The sequence below is a fragment of the Nannobrachium achirus genome, assembly GCF_963921795.1.
Source record: "Nannobrachium achirus genome assembly, chromosome: 14".
Taxonomy (NCBI): Eukaryota; Metazoa; Chordata; class Actinopteri; order Myctophiformes; family Myctophidae; genus Nannobrachium; species Nannobrachium achirus.
The window spans coordinates 44,349,700-44,375,429 of record NC_137821.1 but is presented as its reverse complement, the minus strand read 5'-3'; the positions used below and the strand labels follow the sequence as shown (position 1 = coordinate 44,375,429).

Genomic DNA, 25,730 nt, shown 5'->3' with positions numbered 1-25,730 from the left:
TAAACAAACACAGACACCAACGTACGTACACACAATACGTACATACACACATAAGCAGCCGAACGCCATACTTGCACTCTCTGCTGGCGCACGTAATAAGAAGAGAGGAGCAGAAAGAACGAGAGATATACAGAAAGTATTTTACAGAAGGTTTTTGAAAAAAAAAAGACCTTGGAGACACATGCAGCCAACTGGGGTTATTCAAAGTGACTCTGATGCGTTACAAAAGGGATACAGGGCGACGGGACGTTGTTTGTTTTCCCACAACATCGGCGAGGCATCTGGACGCGATGTGAATGGCTTTTGTCACCGAGTCGATATCAAGCGCACCCTCCCTTTCATCCTCGGGCCATAATGAAAATCAGTGTTCGCCGCCGCCATTGTGTTACTATCAATGTCATTAAAGTGTCATTAGGGGAAACATTCACCCTTGTGCTGAAATCGGATGCTGCTCAATACGGAGTGAGACCTTCTAATTGTACACAGCTGACTGTGTGCTGGGCTACAGCCGCGGTCTTCATCCGACTCCAAAGCAGGGGTGCAAAAAAGTAGGCTACTCAAATGTTTTACTTTATTCTTTATTATTTACAGCAACACTACTAGCCTCCATAAGTCACACCTAACCATGAAAGGAAACCATGCGGTGCATGTAGGAGATGGGCTTATTGAGTTTAAAAAGACATTTAGCCCCTTGCACGCATGCGCCCGACCACTGAAATCAACCTCGCTAAATTGGCAAGAACGATAGAAAAAAGTAAATGAAAACATTTTAACATCTCATATTTTCTTTTCTCTATATGAACCCTTGTTGTAAAAAAAACAATGTTGTCCTCTAAGTAAAAGTATCAATACTGCAGTGTAGAAAATACTCTGTTCGGTATTCAAAATTTGTATTGGTAAAAGTACAAAAGTATTGGTATCAAGAAAGAAAAGTACTCATTATGCAGAATGGCCCGTTTTCAAATGTATAATAAAAATAGCCAATCTACAAGCTCACAATGCATTGTGAGCTTGTAGATCTGCTATTTTCAAATGACTTTATAAGTACTCAAAGCGCTTTACAATGAGGCATTCACTCATACATTGGAAGGTGAAGCGGCGAACAGTCGACGCCAGCGTCCTCACTTCCCACATTCACACACCAATGGTGGCAAGCGAACACCGACCGACTCATTGGGGTTCAGTGTCTTGCCCAAGGACACTTCGACAGTGTGGACTGGAGGAGCCGGGATTTGAACCACCGACCCATGGATCATCGGACGATCCACTCTCCCTCCTGAGCCACAGCCTAATAATAATCAAAATCTTAAAAGTATAATATTTACCTCTGAGTGTGGTGGAGTAGAAGTAAGTGTTGAAAATTGGAAATATACTCAAGTAAAGTACAAATACCAAAAAAAAGGGGGAAAAAAAGAAAAAGAAAAGTACTTATTAGTAAAATGTACTTTCGTTTCCATCACGGCTTGACAGGCATTAAAAAAAAATATCTTGCTCTCCCGTTATATAAGCCAACATCACAAGCATGGTCTGACATGCAGGGGCGTTTGACAGACACAAGCTCAATGCCGGAGCAAATCGTCTGACATTCACCACCAGCAGCGCTATATATCCCATTTAGAACGGGTACACAGTATTGTGTATCGTTATTTTATGCTTTAACTATTGAAAAATAGCAGATATACAAGCTCACAGCGCGGCACCGAGTGCCGCGCTGCGAGCTTGTAGATCTGCTATTTTTGAAAAAACGTGAAAATTCGAATTTTGACCCGATTCTATAAGTGTCTTTTGAATCCTTCTAAGGTTTTTTGAAAAACCCTATGTTTCTATGTCAGCAATCTGGCCAGCCATCGTCAAAGAAAAGGTCCTTTTCACTTAACTGGAGCTCAGTCAGTCTGTACTTGAAAGACTACTATGTCAGTGGTTCTCAAACTTTTTCATGTGAAGGACCCCCAAAATGATATTTATTTGGCTACGGACCCCCATCTCAAAATATTTAGTTCCAGGGACCACCCAGAAGAAAAATTTGAGTTACAAACGTTCGCTTTGAAAATACATAAATACCTATATTCAAAGATTTGCACACATTTTCACGACTTTAAAAAAAATAGCAGATCTACAAGCTCGCAGCGCGGCACTCGGTGCCGCGCTGTGAGCTTGTATATCTGCTATTTTTCACTGGTTAAAGCATTCAATAATTCTAGCCTAAATGGGATATATACTGACTGACTGCTGTTCCAACAGCATCTTGTCAAATCCAAGTGCTGTAAGCAGCTGTAATTTAGCTCTATTGGTGGTTTCAAGTGAAGGCTCCGGAGGACCATCACCGTACCGTCATGATGGAGGGGTTTGTGTACCCCGATGAACCTGCATGGGAGCTGTGTTGTTTAGAGCAGTGGTTCTCAACCTTTTCAGGCCGCGACCCCCAAAATAATCATATTTTAACTGGTGACCCCCCACCCTGACAAGCACTAGAGTTGAGGCATTACATTTTGTATGACACGGTTCTATCTAATATTTGACAATTTGGCCAATGATTAATTTGTCATTTTAGAGGTATTAAAAAGTCCTTAATTGTCACTTTAGAAATGGGCAGATACCCTCTATACACTTACACTTTATGTTGTTTTGTTTACTGTTGAGTGAGAAAACAATGGTGCACATTAGGTTAATCATCTGGGGACCCCCCAAAATAATTTGGGGACCCCCTGGGGGTCCCGACCCACATGTTGAGAACCACTAGTTTAGAGCACTGGTTCCCAAACCTTTAGATTTCAAGGTCTCCCCTTAACTCTGACAGTGTACAAATGGAACCGAAATGGGCCTGTTAGGGTCCATTTGGTTCCATGTATGCTGTTACATGGAGACTTGTATGGGTCCATTTAGAGTTCCTAGAATCCACTTTGAGAACCACTGGGTTAGAGCACTGGTTCCCAAACTTTTATAGCTCAAGTCCCAAAAGACGTTTGCCCGGGACCCAAACAGAAAGTGAAAATGGCCGATCTACAAGCTCACAACGTGTCACTTCGCAGAGCGTTATGAGCTTGTAGATCGTTTCTCAGTCTGTTGTCCAGTGCCCCTTTCTGGAAGTGTCTTACTCAGAGAGACAGGGTCACAGACCAAGAACAACTATGATGGACGTGTCATGTTTGACCTTTGTTGTACAGAATATTATCTATTGGTTTGATCAGAAAGCATTACATCTAACTGTGCAGAGCTGCCAACTGACACATTACCCATTACCCTGCTTAGAAGCACGTGCATGTATTATTTCTCATGGTGTGGAACAGAACCTCAAATCCCCAAATGTTCCGCTTGAATCTATTAATCTATTAACGCTCCCCACGTGCAGAGACAGCAGACATTCATGTTTTTATACAGTGTGTGCTATTCATTCCTACTTCTCAATCTCTGTGTGTATAAAATTAAAACCATCATCAAGGTCAGTCATTGCTACGCCCTTGGCTACGGCTCAGTCCAGAAAACTCTCCAAATGCTCCCGTTTTAAAGTAGGCCAAGTGGTTCGATTTGACTGTATGCGATGATGGCTTTAACAGTATACTGTACTGTATGTCAGGCTTCTTCATACCGACATTATTGACTTATTGACACTATTGATTGTCTAGAGATGGTTGCTGATGGACTGCCTGAGCAAGACAGCAGACCCCAACTTGACCCCTGGAAGTGACACACATACTGTAGAGAGAGAGAGAGAGAGAGAGAGAGAGAGAGAGAGAGAGAGAGAGAGAGAGAGAGAGAGAGAGAGAGAAAGAGAGAGAGAGAGAGAGAGACACAGAGATAGTGAGAGACAGAGAGAGACAAACAGAGATGGGGGAAAGGGAGAGGAATGCAATCTGTCCCCATATGACCAGTGGTGTAAAGTAACTACTGTAAGTAGATTTACTTAAAGGGGTACTGTCACCTAAATGGGTACTGTCACTTTAAAAAGTCATAAAATATGAGTTAATATTTTATGATGTCATTGTGGGAATGCGCAATTATAAGCCAATCAGATTAATTGACTGTACTTAGACTACTTACTGTACTGGTCAGCTGTTGTTGGGGAGCGAGGGGCAGATTACACTGTGACATGAGTTTCAGACTATTTCAGACCGTTTTCAGAGAGGCCACCTGACCTACTGTATCATACTATTATAATTTCAGGTGTGTCAGCGGGACTTTAAGGACTGTACAATTTTGAGTTATTTGTACTCGTTTCCAATTTCCAATACTTTTACTTCTACTCCACGACATCTCGCATCCAAATATTGTACTTTTACTCCAATAACGATTATTTTAAAACTTTAGTTACTAGTTACTTTGCAGATATACATTATAATATTATAAAACACTCATTGACCACTTTAGCCCTATTTTTACCACGATCTACAAGCTCACAACACATATTTTCAAACATTTTGTACTTGTACTTTTGGTACTTTAAGTACATGTTTATACCAATACTTTTATTCAAGTACATTTCAGACTTTCTTGTAAGGCTGCTCCCACACCAAAGTACCTATGAGAGTGGATTCCCCATTCTGCCAATGCATCTCAATGAGAATGGAGCATTTTTTGCAGAAATCCTCTGCTGGCATGAAAACGCTCCATTTGGAATGGAGTCCACCCTCAGTATTTCTATATTGCAGTATTAATACTTTTACATAGGTATGGAATATGAGTACTTTTCCCACCACTGCATAATTATGACCTTCCCCATCGTGGACAAAATGGCCTCCATGTGTGAATATGATCACATTCAGAGCTGTTATCTTCATTCTACCTCTCCTTTTTTCCCTCTCTCTTCCTCAATCATAGTCACCAACGTCAACGCTCTCAGTGGCAGTGGCAGTGTCTATAGGGGGAAATCACAGCCACCACATTCATGAAAACCCATTTGTGAAAATTCTATTTCTACTCGAGACACATTTCAGAGGAACATAGCAATTCCAATCTTTGATGCAAGTTGTGTGACTTGTTTGAATGTGACCTGATGCACCGCCTCGTACACTTGTTATAAACTATGATGCCATTTTCACAGATGGAAACACGCTGTTGGCGTGAATTTCTAGGCGACTTGTGACCTGACTATCTTTGGACTTTGTAATAATCAGAGCTCACATTTCACTAATGAGTGAGAACTAAACATTTAAATCAGCGATTGTGTATAGACAGGATTCCTATTACAGATCCCCAAACCTGTTGTTTTAGGCAGGGGGGTGTTGGCAGCGCCGCCGCTACTATGACGCGCACAGCGCTCTGTGAGTCAGGCATCATGTTGCCAAAAGGCACCAAAAAATGAGAGAAAAGAAAAAAGAAGAGCCAAGCCGATCCATTTGATCTGGGGGCGGGGCAGCAGCACAGTTGCGACGCACTCTGAGTCTGCACTCACTCACAGACAGACACTCACCCAGTGGAGAACGGTCATAGACTGATCTGATCTGATCTGATACATTGCAAGTAAGAATCAAACATTTTTCCACCTCATGTGAATTAACTTATCCCTGCCAAGCTCAACAATTATGGAATATTTCCTAGGCAGAGCAGTTAAACCCAGGGGGGTTGTCGCGAGGGTCGTTGTCGCAAGTTAACAGCCAGTCGCGAGTCATGCACCAAAAGGTCTTGTGGCGGCCCTGGGTGTTGGTTTCTGTTATTTCAACCTCCTCTTGTGAGTTGGCTGGTGAGACGCTATAGCGAAACATATACTTCACCCGCAAGGTATTGTGCAGCACTGAGAACAGCCGACACACAAGCAGCGAGCATCGCGTCACGGATGCAAATGTTCTAAGCTTGGAGGTCTACTATTCTCGGCCTTTCTCTGCAGGTAGAGTTTTTGAAAAATGTAGTGATGTCATCAATATGACCAAATATGGCGACCCACACAGGTCTCCAAATAGGCCTCTATAGCCTGGAGGAGCGGTGCATCTCTGAGATTACACAATCACAACAACAAAACAGAAACAAAATATTTTGGGATCGACTTCCTTGGCCTCCTGGCAGGATGCTAAATAAATGTCAAAAACACAGCCTCCCCGGGTTCCTTCAGCAGAGTGTATTCTGTAGTTTGTTGACATCGGTCTGACATTAGTCTCGCCCAAATGAGGAGTGGAGGACACACACACACACACACACACACACACACACACACACACACACACACACACACACACACACACACACACACACACACACACACACACACACACACACACACACACACACACACACACACACACACACACACACACACACACACACACACATTGTTCTCGCTCTCACTGTGTCTGTAACAGCAGGTTAGAAAGACAGCCTGTTTGAATGGCCTGTGGGTTTAGAGTCTATGGGGGAAACCTTTCAGTTGAGGCAACCAGCTGTCATACTGGCTGCCTACACACGGGTGCGGACACATACACACACACACCCGCAAGTAAACATCAAACAGATTCACCCACCGTCATGACAGAATTTGAAATAAACAAGCACGCACGCACACACACACACACACACACACACACACACACACACACACACACACACACACACACACACACACACACACACACACACACACACACACACACACACACACACACACACACACACACACACACACACACACACCAACATGCAACAGTTGTTACTCCCTTGAGCAGGTCTGGTCAACAACTGTAAACTAAACCCACAAAAGAACAACAACTGCATCCATGATTAAAAAGAGTTAGTGCATCAATGACTAAAAGTTACAAGTGTGCGTGCATGCGTACAGGCATACAGTATATCTATCTATATCAGTGGTTCTCAACCTGTGGTACATGTACCACTGGTGGTACTTGAGCCCCCCTCTGGTGGTACTCAGAGGAACAAGTAGGTCGGGAGTGGCTTATTGTCGGTAACCCGCGGGAGTCTGTCCCCGTCACAATGCGCTAGACCCCTGGGAGATGGACTGCTGAGGTGGAGCGCCACACCTACCATCAGCTCCCAGTACTCGCCGCACGACTTTCCAAGCCGTGCTGCTCATACGCTGAGTTGGCGGTGCCCAGAATCGAACCTATGACCTTGCGGTACAAAGGCGAGAGCTCTACCGACTGAGCTACCCGGGCCACAAAAGAAGAAAAAAAAAAAGACAAGATAAGTGATGTGAAATATTTATATAATGCTACAGGTAGTTCTTCTGACCTAGCAATTGGTTGAAACAGGCTCTCCAGACGTGCTTAAATGAGCATGACAGCACACCTAGCAGTTAATAGAAGTTCACAGACCGTATAGTATGCTAAATATGGCCGATGATGACCCAGTCATCAAATTATTGGTTTAGGAACGCAACAAAAACGTAAACATTCAGGGAATATATCGGCCTCCTGTGTTAACTGTGCATAGCTGAAAAGGATGGGGTACACCTGTATTTAAAAATAAGTTATTATGGTGGTACTTGGAGAGAGATGGTACTTAGTGTAAAAAAAGTTGAGAACCTCTGATCTATATGTACAGTATCTATATGTATCTATACAGTATATATAATATATACATATACAAACAGAGAAGCGGCAACTCGCCCTCGAGGCCTCTCTTCATCCGTCTCTCTCAACCTCATTAGCACAGCACGGTGACAACGAGCTTCACGTGAACATCGCGTGAACTTCCCGCCATCTCCGCATACAGTACATCAACATGTGTACATTGTTCACCATATGCCTCGGGACCATTACGCCTACAGAAGAGAAATAATAATGCTCATTTCACAAGTATTGACTTTACCATCGGCGCCCTCACCAACCACCATTACAATATTAACAACCTTAATTATGCATGTACTATTCACCCAGTCCCTAGTATTATTCTAATTGTCTCCCCTTTGATCTCCATGGTAACTAAGCACCTCCATTAGTGCTTAGGCCCCTCCTCCCCTCGCTCCCTACAATCGCTCCTTGCCCCTCGCTCTAATTTCCCTCATTAGCTCCAAATCAGATATTGAACAAAAGCCATCCATTTTTAATAATGTTTAACTAAGGGTGTCGGTTCGCCAAGACTCTCTACCCCGGCTTTACTCTCTCTCTCTTTCTCTCTTTCTCTCTCTCTTTCGTTCACTCTCATGCTCGCTTTACCCCGTTGTTGCGTCACTTCAATTAGACTCCATAAACAGGCTGCAAAACAACACCCAGGGCTGTGGTTCGGATGGTGAGGATGTACGTGTGTGTGTGTGTGTGTGTGTGTGTGTGTGTGTGTGTGTGTGTGTGTGTGTGTGTGTGTGTGTGTGTGTGTGTGCGCGTGTGTGTGTGTGTGCGTGTGCTTGTGCGCGTGCGCGTGCGTGTGCGTGCGTGTAATGTTCGATACAGTATATGCGCGTGAATCTGCTACAAAGCGGGTTCACGTATTATACGCGAGGGAGAAAACACCTTTACAGATCTATAACTGAGTGTGAACCAATTGGACTCTACAGGTTAATTTGGTTCCGTGTATGCACTCTCAGATATATGGGGGTCATTGAAAAAATAAAACGTCAGAGAAACTTTAGGAGTGCTGGTGAACTCCTAATGTGCCATAGTATCATGGTAAATCAGTGTCATAGGCCTATATATACAGAGGAAAACCATGGAGACTGGCATTCAGTAATTCAATGTAAAAAAAAAAAACGAAAAAAGAAATCTCTCCATTTGCCACGGCCAGCTGTTGTCCGATGACCTCTGATACCACCGCTTTAGGCCGCCGCCGCCGCCCGCACCTGGCACGGCGGCAGGTGACAGGACGCGCCCGCTAACGAGCCTCACGCCGCAGACCTGCCAACGGCCACGCTGATTGGGCTGCATGTGGCCAAGTCAATAAAACCCAAGGCAGGGGAGGGGGCAGAGGGAGAGCCACACACACACTTTTATCAGCCTCTACGCAGCCTTCATCCTCACCGGCAGTCAATAGCTGAAAGAGACTAATCTATAACCACGGCAGCAGCAGCAGCAGCAGCAGGGGTGAGGGTGGTGGGGGGTGGGTGGAAGTGGGAGTGGGGGTGGGGGGTCCATGATGAAGCACGGAGAGCCCATGCGGGCCCCGTCACGCGGCAACATCTGCCGCGCCGCCAGCGAACACTCGTCTTCGCGTGTCGCGAGGAACGCGGACCGTAGAGACACGCGACGGATGATGCAAAGCTCGGTGTGCTGTGCGCGCTTGTGCACGTGCGCATCAGGCACGTGCACACACAGACATCAAAGGGGGCTTGAGCCCCTGCTATTTTATCGGTCTGTAAAAAAGTACCCTCTCCAGACCATGAAGGCAGTTTTCACTATGGTGAAAGAAATGTGTTCCCCCCTTTCCATGCCATAACCTGAAGGCAACATTCAAGAGAATTGCCTTGTCCAAACTCTCCTGAACTTGAACGCAGCATCTTATGTTGAAAGAATCGCCCTCTCTGTGTAGAAATCCATGCCGTTACGCCACATCCCCAGTATTGACTTGATTAGGCTTAGTTCAGTGTGGTATTAAGCACCGAAAATAGCGGACCTCCAAGCTTGGAGGTCTGCTATTTTTGATATTTTCACCAAAAGGCCCTTTTAGAGATGTCAGCCCCTGCCTCTCTAACATTCTCTGCACGTCCCTGCGTGCGTGCGGTAGACAGGTTAGACAAGCTGCCCGTGCGTCAGGGCCATGGCTGACTAATGTCCACCTCTCAGCTTTGCGGGGAGGGAAATATACCATAGGATGGTGGCTGGTTCCTCTCCTGGGACCAGGGGGGGGGGGGGGGGGTCCTATATGGATGTATGTGACAGCACATACACGCATGTGCACGTGCATGCACACACAAACACACACACTCGAGTGAAAGCGGAGATAAACACAGCAGTATGTAGGATCATAAACACATAAACACGCAATAAACACGCATGTGCACGTATATACCGTGTGGAATGTCGATTGGACACGCACAGTCAACCCCATCACCCCGACACACACACACACTTGACGCACGCACGCACGCACGCACACACACACACACACACACCCCTTCTGTTTCCTTTTCTCATTACCATGGCAACGCCCTAGGATGAGATGAATGAAGGTTGAGCAGTTTATTGGCTGACTTCTGTCATTGTGGGCGTGTCTATCTCTTTATGGATTTAAGTGCCATCATGGATCGTGTTGCTGCAATGTAGACATTCGCTGTTACAAGTACATTTCCAGCATTCAAAAATGTACTTGGTATTGGTATTCAAAATGTACTTAAAGTACCAAAAGTAGAAAGCACTCATTATGCAGAATGTACCCATTTCACACGTTTTCAACTGCTCTAAAATGTAATAAAAATCCTTTGAAAATAGCAGATCTACAGACAGTATAAGCTCACAATGCGTCTCATCGTGACGCATTGTGAGCTTGTAGATCTGCTGTCTTCAAAAGGCCAACATGTATACGGGGCTGACATGAATGTAATAATAATCAAAATCTAAATAAGTGTAGTAACTAAAAGTACTGATAAAAACATCAGAATACTCCAGTAACGTAAAAAAAAAACACCACAAAATGGTACGTAAAGTACCGTATTTACTTGAGTAAACGTACTTTGGTTATTTATTTTCCTTGGATCACGGTGCCCTTGTGCGGCGCACGCGTGCCCAGCGTGAGCGCTGTGTTTGTGCGTGTCTGTGTGAAACATAGTGTGCTGCCTAGCCGTGATGGATGTCCCTCTTTGTAGCACAGGTTAGAAGCCATCCTTGATGGGATGGGCCAACTGTTCATCACTATCGCTTCAAGACCGGGAACGCATCTGGATTTTTTTTGTAAAGTATTTTTGACAATGACTGGCCAGATTGCTGACATAGAGACATACAGTAGGTTTTTCAAAAAATCTTAGAAGGATTCAAAAGACACTTATAGAATCGGGTCAAAATTCAAATTTTCACGATTTTTCAAAAATAGCAGATCTACAAGCTCGCAGCGCGGCACTCGGTGCCGCGCTGTGAGCTTGTATATCTGCTATTTTTCAATAGTTAAAGCATAAAATAATGATACGCAATAATATGTACCCGTTATGAATGGGTTAAAAGCAATATCGCTTGATTGCAGGGGCAAAGTATTTTTTATTTAATTTTCCTTTTCTTTTTCTTCTTCATGACTGTTTTCCCCCACTTTTGTTATTGATGATATCCTATGCAAAGTATTGTGTTCTATTCGTCTGACTTTCAATGTTATGTGAGATACATAAAGTGGTTCCTGTGTAAGCCAAAAAGCGTAATAGGATCTCCTTTTAGTTGACTGTGTACCAGTGATTTGTACTGTCATAAAATTGTACTTTTTCCTATGCAACCTTCTAATAAATTCTTCAATCAATCAATCAATCACGTTAGGCTTTAACTGCTTTAACCATTATTGTATTCTTTAGCTAAGTGCAGCTCAGTGGTTCTCAAACTTTTTCATGTCAAGGACCCCCAAAACGACATGCATTTGGCCGTGAACCCCCATCTCAAAATACCCCCCACCCGCAGAAGCAGAGATTTGAGTTACAAAAGTTTACTTTGAAAAAGAAATATTCAAAGATTTGCAAAAATGTTCAAGATCTCAAACTTTTTCATGTCAAGGACCACCATGACGACATGTATTTGGCCCACGGATCTTCATCTCAAATGTGTTGTTCTGGGGACCCCCCCAGAAGCAGAGATTTGAGTTACACAAGTTTGCTTTGAAAAACATATATTAAAAAGATTATTCAAAAATAGCAGATCTACAAGCTTGCTGTGAGCTTGTATATCTGCTATTTTTCATTAGCTAACGTAAAAAATTATTCCAGGTCTTACTGGGCTATACCAGCCCCCCCTCCCGCCCAACCACCACCTCTCTCCCCCACCCTCCCCCACCACCTCGCCTCCATCCATTTTCCCCCCCACCCTTCCCCATTCCCCGGCTCGGCACATGACGAATTGGCCCGACACAGAAACGCATTCTCCAATACCTGAACGCTTTTTCTCCCCCTCTCAACACACTTTTCTTCTTCACCCTTTTCATCTGATTGCTTCTATTTTTTTCTCTCTCTCTCTCTCTCTCTTGTCGTCGCCATCTTTTATTTTTCCTTTTTTTTCCCTCTTCTGCTGTCTTTGCAATCCATCTCTCATGGAAAGGGCTGGTGTTTTAATGAAACTCCAATGTTTTGTTTTTTGGTTTTTTTGGGGGGAGTGGTGTTCAATCTATACAAAGGGATGAGTCAGGCCTTAAAGAGGTGGTGCCATGATTTCCCCCCCTCTAAAACATGATTATCAGGTATTATGATTATACTAGGAGGAAGATTTTTTCCAACAAAGTATACAGAAAGAGTTAAAATTGGGTTTTTATGTGGCCACACCCCCAGTTCATTAAGTATGGATGTCATGGTGGGTGGTGACCCAGCTGAAGTTAGCCACACCCCACAGTGTTGGGTGAAGGGGAGGAGTTGATTCTGTGATGTAAAAATATCTGTGTTATTTAACTGACACTTTTGACCACAAGGTGGCAGCCTCCAAGAGAAAACAAACAAATACCAAGAGAATACATAATTGCTCATAAGAACCACACCAGGGGGTCCAATGATGTACTTTCAACCTCCTAGACACATGAAAAACAGAAAAAGTACAAAACTATGGCACCACCTCTTTAAGGAGCTTAACCTTCTTCTACAGTCGAGGCCAAGAGCGCCTCGGCCAAAAACAGAGTTAGCCTATGTGGTCAAGATTAGGGATGGAGCCCTGAACAAGGGTAGCTCGATAACCTGATAACAGATTTATTGAGTACCTGGTATCAATAAGCTTTGGGCTTATCAAGCTTGTTATCGATTATAGCGGCCCATGATGTAATGTTTAAACAATCAAGACAAGAGGCGATCAAGAAATTATTACAGTACTATCCGTAATATAAAGCCATTTAAAACTTAATGCACACTAATGAATGATTGTTTTAATGATATTTAGGGATATTTGTTACTTTTGTCAATTGTCATCTTCATAGATGGTGATCAGTTGCAACAACTGGCCAATAAAAAAAGATACCAGTTATTTTCTGAGTTTGTCGTCTAATCTTTCCACAAAATATTAGAAAACGCTCGATAAAAGCCTGGCTCAATAAACAGGATCGATAAGGTGCTCATTATCAATAATAATAACAAGCGAGGTCATGCCAATTCTTTGCCATCTGGCCAGTGATGTATATCGGACCAGTTACCCATATATGGAGACCCCTGGTACCCATATATGGAGATCCATGTATATGGAGATTATGCTCTGAGACCCCAAACATGCTTATACTCAGTTATTTGTTATGTGAAAGTCCTATGACGTCTATGACATCTGATACAATCCCTTTTATGCCCATACATGGAGATCCCTGTCTGTAGAACAGCCAAACAGATATGGGCTCTCTTGACCACCTGTTTGGGTCATATATGGATTCTGTCAGTGTGGTATGTGGACCCGATGTGGCCTCCATATATGGGCATTCTCCCATATGAAATCCTGTTAGATATGGGCTTAATATTGATGACATCAGGGATCTCCATATACAGTAAGGGCATAAAAGGGATTCTGTTAGTGTGGTTCCCCATACATCTCAGTGATGTCAGAGAGTGATGTCAGATGGTCAAACCCAGCGTTACACGGAGACGTGACACGGAGACAAGATGTGACCGTTTTCATACTAAACTGCGACCTACTGTTGCAATGAAACAACCCTTACGTTCAGTACTCAATGTTTACAAAAGCTGTAGTGTCACACACCATCGGGCGTGACACTAGGCATAGGAACAAGCCTGGATGCATATCAATGGTCTGCTCCGTGCTCCGTGGTAAGCGACGTGCGTGCGACGCCATTAAATTAGCGCGCCCCCCAAACAGTAAATCACCAATGCAACACTGTTTACTGCAAACTGCTAGCAAAAACACCATGGCATGTACACAGTCTATGTCCTTCCCCCATGGCAGACGAGTGATTATGGATCCCACTGGGAAAGATGGATAACTACGCCCCGGACTCATATTTGAAGCTTGTGATTGGCTGAACCGGATGTAGGGAGCGGTCCATTGTAGTCACTTGGACCGTGGCAGAGGTGCACCAAAACCTAAACCTATCCTTAAACCTAACTAACTCTAACCCTAACCCTAACCCTAACCTTAACCTCAGTAAACCTAACGCTGGTGAATGCTAACCTGGTGAAATGCTAACCTGCCGACGCTGGTGAAAACGAGCGCTATACCATTTCCATCCATCTTCTCCAGTGGGATCCATAATCAGGCATGGCAGAAGCTCCCTAGCCTCTTCTATCTGCCTCTGCCACTTTTCTACCCGGCGACATGTGGAGTGAAACGCATTATGCCTCAAACATCTCACCCAGTCATTACCACTGAGGCTCTCGCTCCACGTCTTCAACTTTTCACAGCTAGTGGATGAGGAGAAAGGGAAAAAAATACCTCCAAATTACAGCCTGTCAGAGCTTAAGAAAACGTCTGCTCGGGAAGAAGACGGGGGGACGTCAGCGGGGCCCCCCCTAATGGGGTTGACTTGATAAATGCAGTAATTCATCATCTATTTCGCTGGCACGGCGCCGGGCGAGACAAATTCGCCGCTCTGCCATCGGGAGGGGGGTGGGGGGGAATACTGTCTTTGATGATTAATTTGAATAAACACGTCTATATCAACATTAACACTGATTGCTGATTAGTTTCATATCCGTCCTGTCCTGATACCGATTCATTCTCTCTTTCCTCTCCCTCATCATTCTCTCCATCGTCCCCCCTCCCTCTCTCTCTCTCTCTCTCTATGGCTGAGGCGGAGGGTTTCGCAGCCTCTCTCCGATCAGGTGTGTGGCAAAACGAGCGGGGACATGTCAAGAGCGTTGGTTAGCATCTAGGTGCTAACAGGTCCGTCTGGCGAGCATTGTTAGCGGCCGGCTGAGTGGAAATAATAAGGCTATAGGCTAATTCCGCCCAGGCTGGAGAGAAGTCTTGCGTATACAGCATAGCCAGGGGCATCACAAGGGAGGAAAAGTGGGACTGAGTTACTAGGGTCCAAGGTGGAGGGGCCTTAATTATTTTATACTTTAGCTATTGACAATGACAAATAGCAGATATACAAGCTCACAGCGTGGCACTGAGTGCAAGCTTGTAGATCACCAAGTATAATCATAATATCTGATGTTTATTGTCATACCTCCAGACAAGGTCCCCCTATGGGATAACAGCGCCATCTGGCGATGCAACAGAGTAAAACTCATAAGCTCCCGTACGAGAAATGTCATTTGTCGGAAGGGCTGTCAATCACAAACGAGGGCACCGCCCCCGAGTGTATATAAGCCCTGTGGGCTATCATAACTTCCTCTTCCGCACCTCTGCTTACCTGCAACTAGAGTGTCGCGAACTCAGCCATATAAGTATTAATTCTGTAAAGTTTAGCCTAAAGCGACGGCTAGGAAGTCGGCCACTGGCCTTTATAGATTATCTCCCGTACGTTTTCTACTTCTATATTCTTCCTACAGTTCGGTCTTTTCTTCACTTTCGCCTTGAGTCTTTTACTTCTCTGTACGTTCTGCCACGTGTTTCCCTGCCCTAGCTTAGCTTCGCTTAGCTTCGGTTAGCTCACGATGGCGGCTCGTCGGCCCACAGTTAGCAGCCTGCTAGCCAGGGTACCGAAGAAGTGCGGCCTTCCCAGCTGCAAAGGCCTCATCGCCAATGAAGATACACATCCGTTCTGCATTGTCTGCATGGGGGTAGGACACGCCTTGGCCTCTCTGTCCCCTCCGGCCCCGGCCACGGGGGTGAACTGTACTGACTGCCTCCAGTATGATGTTCCAGCCCTCGAGGCCCGCTGTGAGATCGCTGGCGCTGGTTACGGCCTTCACACCACGGTCTCCGCCGGATCCCTCCCAGACACCTCTCCTCGTGTGCCGGACAGCGCTGTACGCCACAGCGCTGCTTCTCGCCACGTGGTTAGGCCTCCAGCGGCCTCGCCCTCAGCTAGCTTCGGTAGCCCCGATGCTAGCGGGTCTGCTGCCCCTGCTATCCCTGCTGTTTCTCCGACGGGCTCGACTGGTGCCGTGCCCAAGAAGAGAACATGCAAGACCGCCCACGTTGCTCCACCGCCAGCTGCAACCTGGACCGTCCCCCCCAAAGAATTCCACCCTCTAGTCGTCGGTGACATTCCTCTCTCCTTCTCCGTCCCCCAGCTACGGGCTATGCGGCCACCTAGCCCCGTCTCCTGGCATGCTAGCGACGGAGACGAACCGGAGCAAGAGGACTACGACATGGATGAGGTGGACACGGAGGGTGAGTACTCGGAGGAAGACGAGTCCACGTTCCCCTCCGGACAGGGCGGAGGCGCGGCCAGGGTGGTTCCTCATGCCGAGGCTTCCACCTCCGCCGCGTCCTCCCAAGCCCCTTCTGCCTCTCTCCCCCCTTCCATGCCGGCTGGGGCGAGAGGGGCAGCGGCACAAGACCCAGACTCCATCCCCATGGACGAGCTCTCGGTGCTGGAACGTGCTACCATCCGTTGTGGCCTGGAGCTGCCGCTCGGAGACGCGCCACTCGGACCACGGGCTAGAGTTCCCCTCCTTGGCCAGGATGTGGAAGCCTCTCCCCCGCTTCGAATGGAAAAGCTCCCACTGGTCCCAGGCTTTGCAGAGGCCCTGCATTCAACCTGGACTACACACAAGGACCCCCCCAAGCTCCCCTTCTTGGTCGACTGCCGCGACGCAGAGAAGGCGGGAATCCCCTTGTGTCCTCCCATGGACAAACTGATGGCGCAGTCCCTCGTCGGGAGCATTAAGCCAGGTCATGAGCGGACCGGTCCTGGAGGCCGCAATCCCTTCAACTTGTCCGTGGGGAAGAAGCCTCCTGGGTTTGCCATCCCCTATGACGACAAGCAGTCTTCCAGGGTTAGGAACTCTTACAGAGCCTCCGCGCTGGCAGCCAGGACGATGAACGCCACCCAGCTGCTGCTTTTCTCCACCAGGCGCCTCCTTAGCGAGATGCGGGAGGTGCCTGACGAGATGGTGGAGGAAATGGACAAGTCGCTGCGCATGCTGATGGACCTGAATGTCCACGCCATCGAGTGGCTTGGACACGGCATGGATTACTGCATCCAGGCGGAACGTGCCAGGTGGCTTGAAAAGGTAAAGTGTCCTGGCAGTTCCGGAGAGGAGACCGAGAAGGTCCTGCAAGACCTCCCCGGCCACCCTACCTCCCTCATGGGCGGTGGACTGGAGCTTCTCCGCCAGGAGGTGGCGGATAAGAAGATTACTCTGGAACTCCTGGAGGCCACGACGGACCCCCAGGTACCCAGAAAGGAAAAGAGACAGGGACGGAGCAAGGCCCCTGGTCAGGCTGACAGGGGGCGCTCTTCCTCCAAGCAGGGGAAACAGAACAATCCCCCTAGGACCCCCTCTTCTTCCTCCGCGGGACCCCCTCGCACTGCAGCGGGGGCTCAGGCCCGCTCCCAATCCCGCCACCCTCCCAGGCACGGGATACCGGCCAGCTCCCACAAAGCCCGTGGGAAGCCGCCGCGAAAGTGACACTGGACTCTGGCGGGGTCCCCCTGAAAATTCAGGGGACCCCCCCTTGCAAGCGCAGACGTTTGGACAATATGAACAATTTTTCTTATGCCAAGAAAGTAATGTTTTTTCCTCCTCTGTGCTCTCCTCCAGTGCCTGTATTAAAAAGTGTGTTGATAAAACAATGCCTGTTTATTTCAAACCCACCTGCTTTAGTACAGACGACCCCATTTTGCATGAATTTAGCCAGTGTAGAGAAGTCCAGGCTGGAATTTCTTTCCACTCAGAAAATATCGCTTCCTCCAGTCACGCAGACAGGTTACAAGCAGAATATTTCTCTTTGCAAAATGTTCCCAGACAAGCTAATTCCTATTCACAATGGTATGGTTTCACTAGTGTGCAATACCCCTCTGTCTCCACCGAGCGGCACTGTTATGCCGACTCTAGTTCAGGACAGGAGTTTGGTCTTAGCGTCAGGGAAGAAGCCAACACATATCACCCAGGGTCGGCCTCGTCTTCCCGTAAGGAAGCATATAAAGGCCTTAGCACAGGTTGTAAACGTAAATACAATTCCCCGAGCCGGGGATTATGTTACTTATGCGATGAACCCTGTCCCCCGGGCTCCACGTTATGTGCCGCCTGTATTTTTAACAAGCGAGGCTTCTTGGAGGTCACGTGTCCGTCTCCCACCGGATACGGAAATAAGCGTACCGGAAACGGAAACGCTCTTTCCGCCGGTGTCTCCGCGCCTTCCGGCCCGGCGTCTGGCGGATACGGATACGTGCCCGGATACGGAACCTCTCGGTCCCATCCTTCCTCTCCCTCCCGGCCCAGTAGTCCCGCTCAGGCGGTACAACCCCAAGGCTTCTCCGTTGCTCAGCAACACGTTAGCACAGTGTGCAGAGCAATGGAAGCGTTGCAATCCGAATCACTGGGTGTTTTGGACGGTGACACGGGGCTACAGACTACAGTTCGCGGAAATACCCTCCCTATCCAGCAAGGTTATTTACACTCGAGCCCGCGGCTTGAAAGCGGATGCCTTGAGGGAGGAGATAGACTCACTATTGCGCAAAGGCGCTATAGTGGAGTTATCACGCGACCAGAGCCGTTTAGGCTTCTGGAGCCGTTATTTTCTGGTTCAGAAAAAAGGAGGGGGGCTGCGTCCGATTATGGACTTACGTGCTCTGAACAAGCACTTGAAAAAGTTCAAATTCAGGATGCTGACGTCAGAGTCACTGATGAAATCAGTGAGACAGGGGGATTTCCACTGTTCAGTGGATCTGAGGGACGCTTATCAGCACATCCTCATTTATCCCCCACACAGGAAGTTCCTGCGGTTCGCCTTCGAGGGGCGCCTGTACGAGTACACGGTCCTCCCTTTCGGTCTTTCCCTGAGCCCTCGGGTTTTCGTGAAAGTGACCGAGGCAGCCATTGCTCCACTGAGGCATCAGGGAGTCAGGCTGGCGAACTACATAGACGATTGGATGATTTCCGCCGCCTCCTGCTCAGAAGCGGCGCGCCATACCAATCTGGTGTTGTCACACCTGAAGGCCTTGGGTTTCAACGTCAATTTTGGCAAAAGCATGTTGTCACCCTCCCAGCAGATTTCCTTTATAGGAATATCTCTGGACTCGGCCACCATGTCCGCTCGCCTCTCCCCGGAGAGGGTGGACAGGTTTCTGACTTGTCTCGGCTCCTTCCGACTGAACCAGGTGGTCAGGTACAAGGAGTGCATGAAGTTGACTGGGCTGATGGCGTCAGCGGTGCAACTTCTGCGTCTGGGCAGGTTTCATATGAGACCTTTCCAGCGGTGGTCACTGGCGCTCAGGATTCCTTCCCTGCAAGGGTACAGGAAGGTGACAGTCAGCCAGGTCTGCATGGACGCTCTGGTCCCATGGAGGGACCAGGCGTTGTTGACGAGTGGGGTCTCCATGGGCGAAGTGGTGTCACGCAAGGTGATCACCACAGACGCCAGCCGCTCGGGGTGGGGCGCCACCCACGAGGGGCGCTCAGCCAGGGGCCTTTGGACCCAGGCCATGTTGGAGTACCACATCAACTATCTGGAGTTAATGGCGATCTACTTGGTGCTCAAGCATTTCGAACCATTTCTCCGGGGTTGCCATGTCCTGGTCAGGACGGACAACACGGCGGCCCTGTATTATCTCAACAAACAGGGCGGCCTCTCCTCGCGTACGCTGGATCAGCTGGCGCGCGAGATGACCCTCTGGTGCTTGCCTCGTCTGAGGTCCATCAGAGCCTCCCATGTTCCGGGCCTTCAGAACGGCGGCGCCGATCTGTTGTCCAGGGGGGAGCCTCGTTACGAGGATTGGTCTCTCCACCCTGCGGTGGTGAGGCAGATTTTCTCCAGGTTCGGTCAACCTCGAGTCGATCTCTTTGCCTCCCAGGAGAACGCGAAGTGTCCCCTTTACTTCTCAGTGAGGGGACCTTCTCCTCTGGGGACGGACGCGTTTGCTTACGAATGGCCACAAGGTCTTCTCTACGTGTTTCCACCCCTGGAACTGATCCTTCCCACTCTGGAGAGGATCAGATGTTCCAACCAGGAGGTTCTTCTGGTGACACCATCCAGGGGAGTGTGGAGGTCTCTGATCACCCCACTGCTCTCTCGACCCCCTTGGCGGCTTCCCTTGCACAGGGATCTGCTGCGCCAGGCAGGGGACGAGATCTTCCATCCAGACCCACGGGGCCTAGACCTGTGGGTTTGGCCCGTGAGAGGGAGAACCTGCTCGCAGCAGGCTTCTCACCGACGGTTGTAGCCACTATTCAGAGTGCTAGAGCCCCCTCTACTAGGGCTGTGTATGATGGAAGGTGGAATGCCTTTTTGGACTGGTGTGAGCTACAGGAGCCACCTGTGGTGGCTCATTTAGCTTCGGCCCAGAGGGTGTTAGATTTCCTGCAGGACCGCCTGGACCTTGGTCTGTCGTTCTCTACACTGAGGGGTTATTTTGGCGGCTATTGATGCCTGCCACCTGGGGGTGGCAGGTAAAGGCCTTTCTAAAATCCCTGAGGTGGTCCAGTTCATGCATGGTGTTGACCATTTGAGACCTGTGACCAGAGCCTTGTTTCCTGTGTGGGATCTACAAGTGGTTCTTGAGGGCCTTTGCAAGGCACCCTTTGAACCGATTGGGAGGACCTCTTTGAAACATTTAAGTTTCAAAACAGCTCTTTTGCTTGCCTTGTCTACGGCTAAGCGTGTGAGCGACCTTCATGCGCTCTCTGTGAGCCCTGATTGTATGAGGTTTCTCAATAATGACTCCAGGGTTCTTCTTAAACCTCATTTGAGTTTTATTCCTAAGAACCGTGTGGTCCCGAAGGAACCTGTTGTTTTGACGGCTTTCCATCCTCCTCCATTTGCATCGGAGGAGGATAGGCGTCTTCATTGTCTTTGTCCAGTTAGGGCCCTGAAGGCCTACTGTGATAGGACGGTGGACAGCAGGTCTACTTCTCAGCTTTTCGTGGTCATGAATGCCCGTCAACGAAAAGCCGTGTCCAAACCCACTCTGTCGAGATGGCTTGTGGATGCAATTAGGTTGGCTTACACCCGGTCTGGGTCTGAAGTGCCGGAAGCACTTAAGGCCCACAGTACTAGGGGTGTGTCTACCTCTTGGGCTTTGTCCAAAGGTGTCTCCATTGAGGAGATTTGTGCAGCGGCGAATTGGTCTTCGCCGTCCACCTTTGCGACCTACTATCACCTGGACGTTGCGCCTTCTGCTATGGCGCATACGGTTCTGGGTGCTGCTGTCCTTCCTACTATGTAGTGGGGCGGCTCTCTCCCCTTCCTGAGACAGCATGCTACTGTCTCTAGGATACATGGGGGGGGACCCTGAGTTTTCCCTTATATTACTGCAGTTTTATAAGGCGGACCTGTGTCTGCCCTTAGTGCATAAGGCAGGCCTCGGTCTGTCAGGGTCTTTTTCTGTCTGAACACGCCCAGGCCCTGTGGGTCTGGGTCGGATCAGTCCTGAAAGGGGTCACGTCGGTTGACGGGACCTCCTTCCGGGTGTGGTCGGTGTGCACGACAGTCTTGTCGGTTCATGGCTTCTCGGGGAGTGTATGAGTCCCATAGGGGGACCTTGTCTGGAGGTATGACAATAAACGTATAGGTTCCGGACGGAACCATGTTTATTTAATACCGGAGGACAAGGTCCCCCGAATAAAGCCCCTCGGTTCGCTAGTTGCGGGCGCAGAGGTGCGGCTTTAGAGGAAGTTATGATAGCCCACAGGGCTTATATACACTCGGGGGCGGTGCCCTCGTTTGTGATTGACAGCCCTTCCGACAAATGACATTTCTCGTACGGGAGGTTATGAGTTTTACTCTGTTGCATCGCCAGATGGCGCTGTTATCCCATAGGGGGACCTTGTCCTCCGGTATTAAATAAACATGGTTCCGTCCGGAACCTATACGATTATGTTGTAGAGCAGGGGTTTTCAAAGTGGGTGACGGGGCACCCTGGGGTGCCGTGACAGCAGCCCAGGGGTGCCTCGAGATAATTTGATAATATTTGGAATTTATTTGGACACTTAAAATATATATTTCGTATAATTTTAAACTTGAAATACGTTATTTTCAGTCAGTTCTAACCAAAATGTCTATTATCTCAACGTTTTCCTTGCAACATAATTGCTAAAATATGCTATAAATATAAGGTGCTGAGAGTGAAAATTATGAATATAATGTAGGAAGGGGTGCCTCGGATGAAAGATACATTTCTAGGGGTGCCATGAGCCCAAAAAGTTTGGGAACCCCTGTTGTAGAGGGTGAAAAAATCACAGCACGATGTCTTTAAGTTGTCTGTCCTTAATACCCCCCCCCCCCCCACCACCACCACCACCACCACCACCACCACCACCATGCAACTAAGCATAAATCAAACTCACAATACGATACCTGCCATTGTAAGCACAGACGACTGGAGTCGTCTATGCGAAAAGTGTGGGGGAAAAAAAAGAATCTCTCTCCCGCCGATCGTATTTTCGTGCCACTCGACAAACACATTGGGACGTTATTGAGTAAGTTGCCCCGGAGCCAATAAACGTTACGGCGGCACGTTATTAAAAGCAATATCGCTTGATTGCAGGGGCAAGGCTCGGAAATACACGACGCCCCGGGAGGTCGTCATAAAAGCTCTAATTCACTCCTCCCAATGAAATGTCCGGGGCAGGTTGGTAAACTGCGCTGAGTGATGGTGGCATCTGCGCCGTAAAAGCCAACAGGGCTGAAAATGTCCGCACCGAGAATATTGCCTTTTACTACGGCAGTCTGAGCCACCCAGCGACTCTAGAGGGACCGGGGCTTATCGACAAACAGACAAATCAAAGAAGTGAACTACAAAAGCAGACATAAACCTGGTTTAGTATGTACGTATGTACGCAGGGGCGTCACAAGGGGGGGGGGGGGGGGGAGTGGGACTGAGTTACTAGGGCCCAAGGTGGAGGGGCCTTAATTATATTGAAAAAATAGCAGAAATACAAGCTCACAGCTCGGCACCGAGCGGCACCAAGCTTATAGATCTGCTATTTTTGAAAAGTCGTGAAAATGTGTGCAAGTCTTTCAATATATGTATTTTTAAGCGAACATTTGTAACTCAAATTTTGCTTCTGGCAGGGTCCCTGGAACTAAATATTTTGAGATGGGAAACATCCTAGAAGGATTTGAAATATTCAACGACTTGCACAAATTTTCAAGATTTTTCAAAAATAGCAGATCTACAAGCTCGCACTTGGTGCTGTGCTGTGAGCTTGTATATCTGCTATTTTTTAATAGTTAAAGCACAAAATAATGCTTTCCCAGTCTAAATGGGTTAAACCCCCTCCCCCTATGAAGAACATTCATGGGGGCCCCGCAGTGAATCCTTGTACTCAGGGCCCAGAATTTACGACACCCCTGTATGTACGTGCGTGCTCGCACGCACACACGCTCTCTCTCTCTCTCGGCTGTCAGTATTGTGTGTGTGTGTGTGTGTGTGACAGAGCAAGGACATAAAACTCGACTTTATTCACTCAAGCAAAAAACTAAAATCATCAGTGCTGTGCATTCTGGAGTCGGGCCTGTTAGAAGGCGGTTTTCATCTCACGATGGAACAATGATTACATCTCAGCCTTGAGCATCCTTAATGGTATATTCCTCCAGCTTCTACTTCTAAGAATTATGTGCACTCTCAGAAACCGTAGACAGAGGAATAATATCAAATAATTACCTCAATTAAGCATTTTATACCTGTGTGCCAGAGTTCTATATCAAAGCATAGAACGGAATTAAACAAGACACAGAGAATATTCACAAGCACCACTGCATAAGGCACCCCACTCGCCCATTCATCCAACACAGCGGCGTAGCCACGGGTGGGCCTGACCAGGCCTAGGCCCACCCATTTCGTTTTTGTGCCCACCCAAAAATAGCTAAAACATTTGCGGCGCGGTGCGGCGCGGCGATGCGCAGTGCGGCGTGGGCCGTGGCGCGGCGCGGCGTGGCTACCTCGGAAGCAAAGAAAGACACCACAGTTTGATTTGATCATAGCTTAGTCAATGATGAAGTGATATCTAAAATTAAAACGTCTCCATTTTGCTAGGGAAGTCCACTTCCATGACAAATGACTGTATTATGTCCCTGTAAATATTTAAATGTTCGCTATTTTAAAATAGCCGATGTACAAGCTCACATCTGTGCCCACCCACATTGTGCCGGGCCTGGTCAGTTGGTAAATCCTGGCTACGCCGCTGATCCAACACAAAATACAATTTCTACCACTTTTTGTGGTCACATGTTCAAATACTGGATTCTGATTGGCTTAAAACCATGGTAAATCAGTCAACAACCTTGAGTTGGCTCATGGACCCCGCCCACTGAAACAATTAATGATTGTAACTAAAGATCCTTGCAAGTTACAACTGTGTTATCTTTCATTTATATGGTAAAAGTGGTAGAAAAGCAATTTACCATTCGAGGTCGTGGGTTGTTGGCTGATTTACCACTGTTTCAGGGTTGTTTGGCACTCGACCCGTTAGGGTCCATTTGGTTCCATGTGTACACTGTCAAAGTCACAGACTTGTAAGAGTCAATTTAGACCCCAATAAAGGAACCATAGAGTCGCTGAAATGCACTTTGAGAACCTGACTGATATAGTGCATTGCTAAAAGTCTGCTTTCAAATGTACTGCTATCACTGGCTGTATTCTCTGACTGCTGGTAGGCTATACCACACACTGTTTACTGTTATTGTCTACTGACAGTATGTACTGAATTGTTTACTGTTTGCTGTCTAGTGTCTGCAGACAGTATGCACTGCATATAACCATACACTGTTACTGTCTACCGTTATGTAGATACAGTATAACCTTGAACACATACCACCAGTGGTGGATGTAAGAGAAGTACTCAAAATACTGCAATGTAGATTATACTCTGTTGCAAGTAGAAGTCCAGTATTCAAAACGTACTCATTGTGCAGAATGTCCCATTTCACAAATAAAAATCACACTTGTGTGAACTGAGCGGTGGTGTGTGTGTGTGTGTGTGTGTGTGTGTGTGTGTGTGTGTGTGTGTGTGTGTGTGTGTGTGTGTGTGTGTGCAACAGCGCCCCTCCCTTAACATGTGTGGTCAGAAAAGGTTACTGCAGGCTACAGACAGACAGACAGACAGACAGACAGACACGGAGACAGACAGACCCACACACACGGCCACGTATAGGAGCGTTGTGACCACCGCTCAAAAAACGTATAGGTTTTGTCGGTTGGTACAAGCTCACAATGCATCACATCGCATCGCAACACATTGTGAGCTTGTAGATCTTGTTTAATTTCAATTGGCCAAAAAATATATATACGGTTAGTGTGTTTTCTAATAATAATAATTTAAATCTACAAAATAGAAACTAAAGTCTTCGTGTAGCCCAATTGTAATGGAGTAAAAGTACAACATTTGCTCCTACTCTGAGATGTAATGAGGTAGAAGTAAAAGTATTGACAATTGTAAATACTAAAAGAAAGAAAGAAGAAAACTACCTCAAAATTGTACTTAAGTACAGTACTTGAGTACATGTACTTACTTTACACCACTGACTCCAATGCTGCTTTAACGCGTCTCAAACTTGCACAAACGTTTCATTTTTGCTGCTAAATGATGTATCTCACCTACACAAAAGGCAGTGATTCTTTCTTTTGTTTTGTTAATTTTCGGGGGCTTTCCTGCTTTTATCAATCGTACAGTGGAGATAAGTAATTAAGCTAGCTAA

General features: G+C 47.2%; 1 protein-coding gene across 1 annotated transcript in view; it reads right to left on the bottom strand.

The window, feature by feature from the left end:
• The window catches only part of nrxn2b (neurexin 2b), a gene marked incomplete at its 3' end in the record, with an annotated part of 1,346,377 nt that overhangs the window by 901,656 nt on the left and 418,991 nt on the right, over positions 1-25,730 (bottom strand). The window lies entirely within an intron of this gene.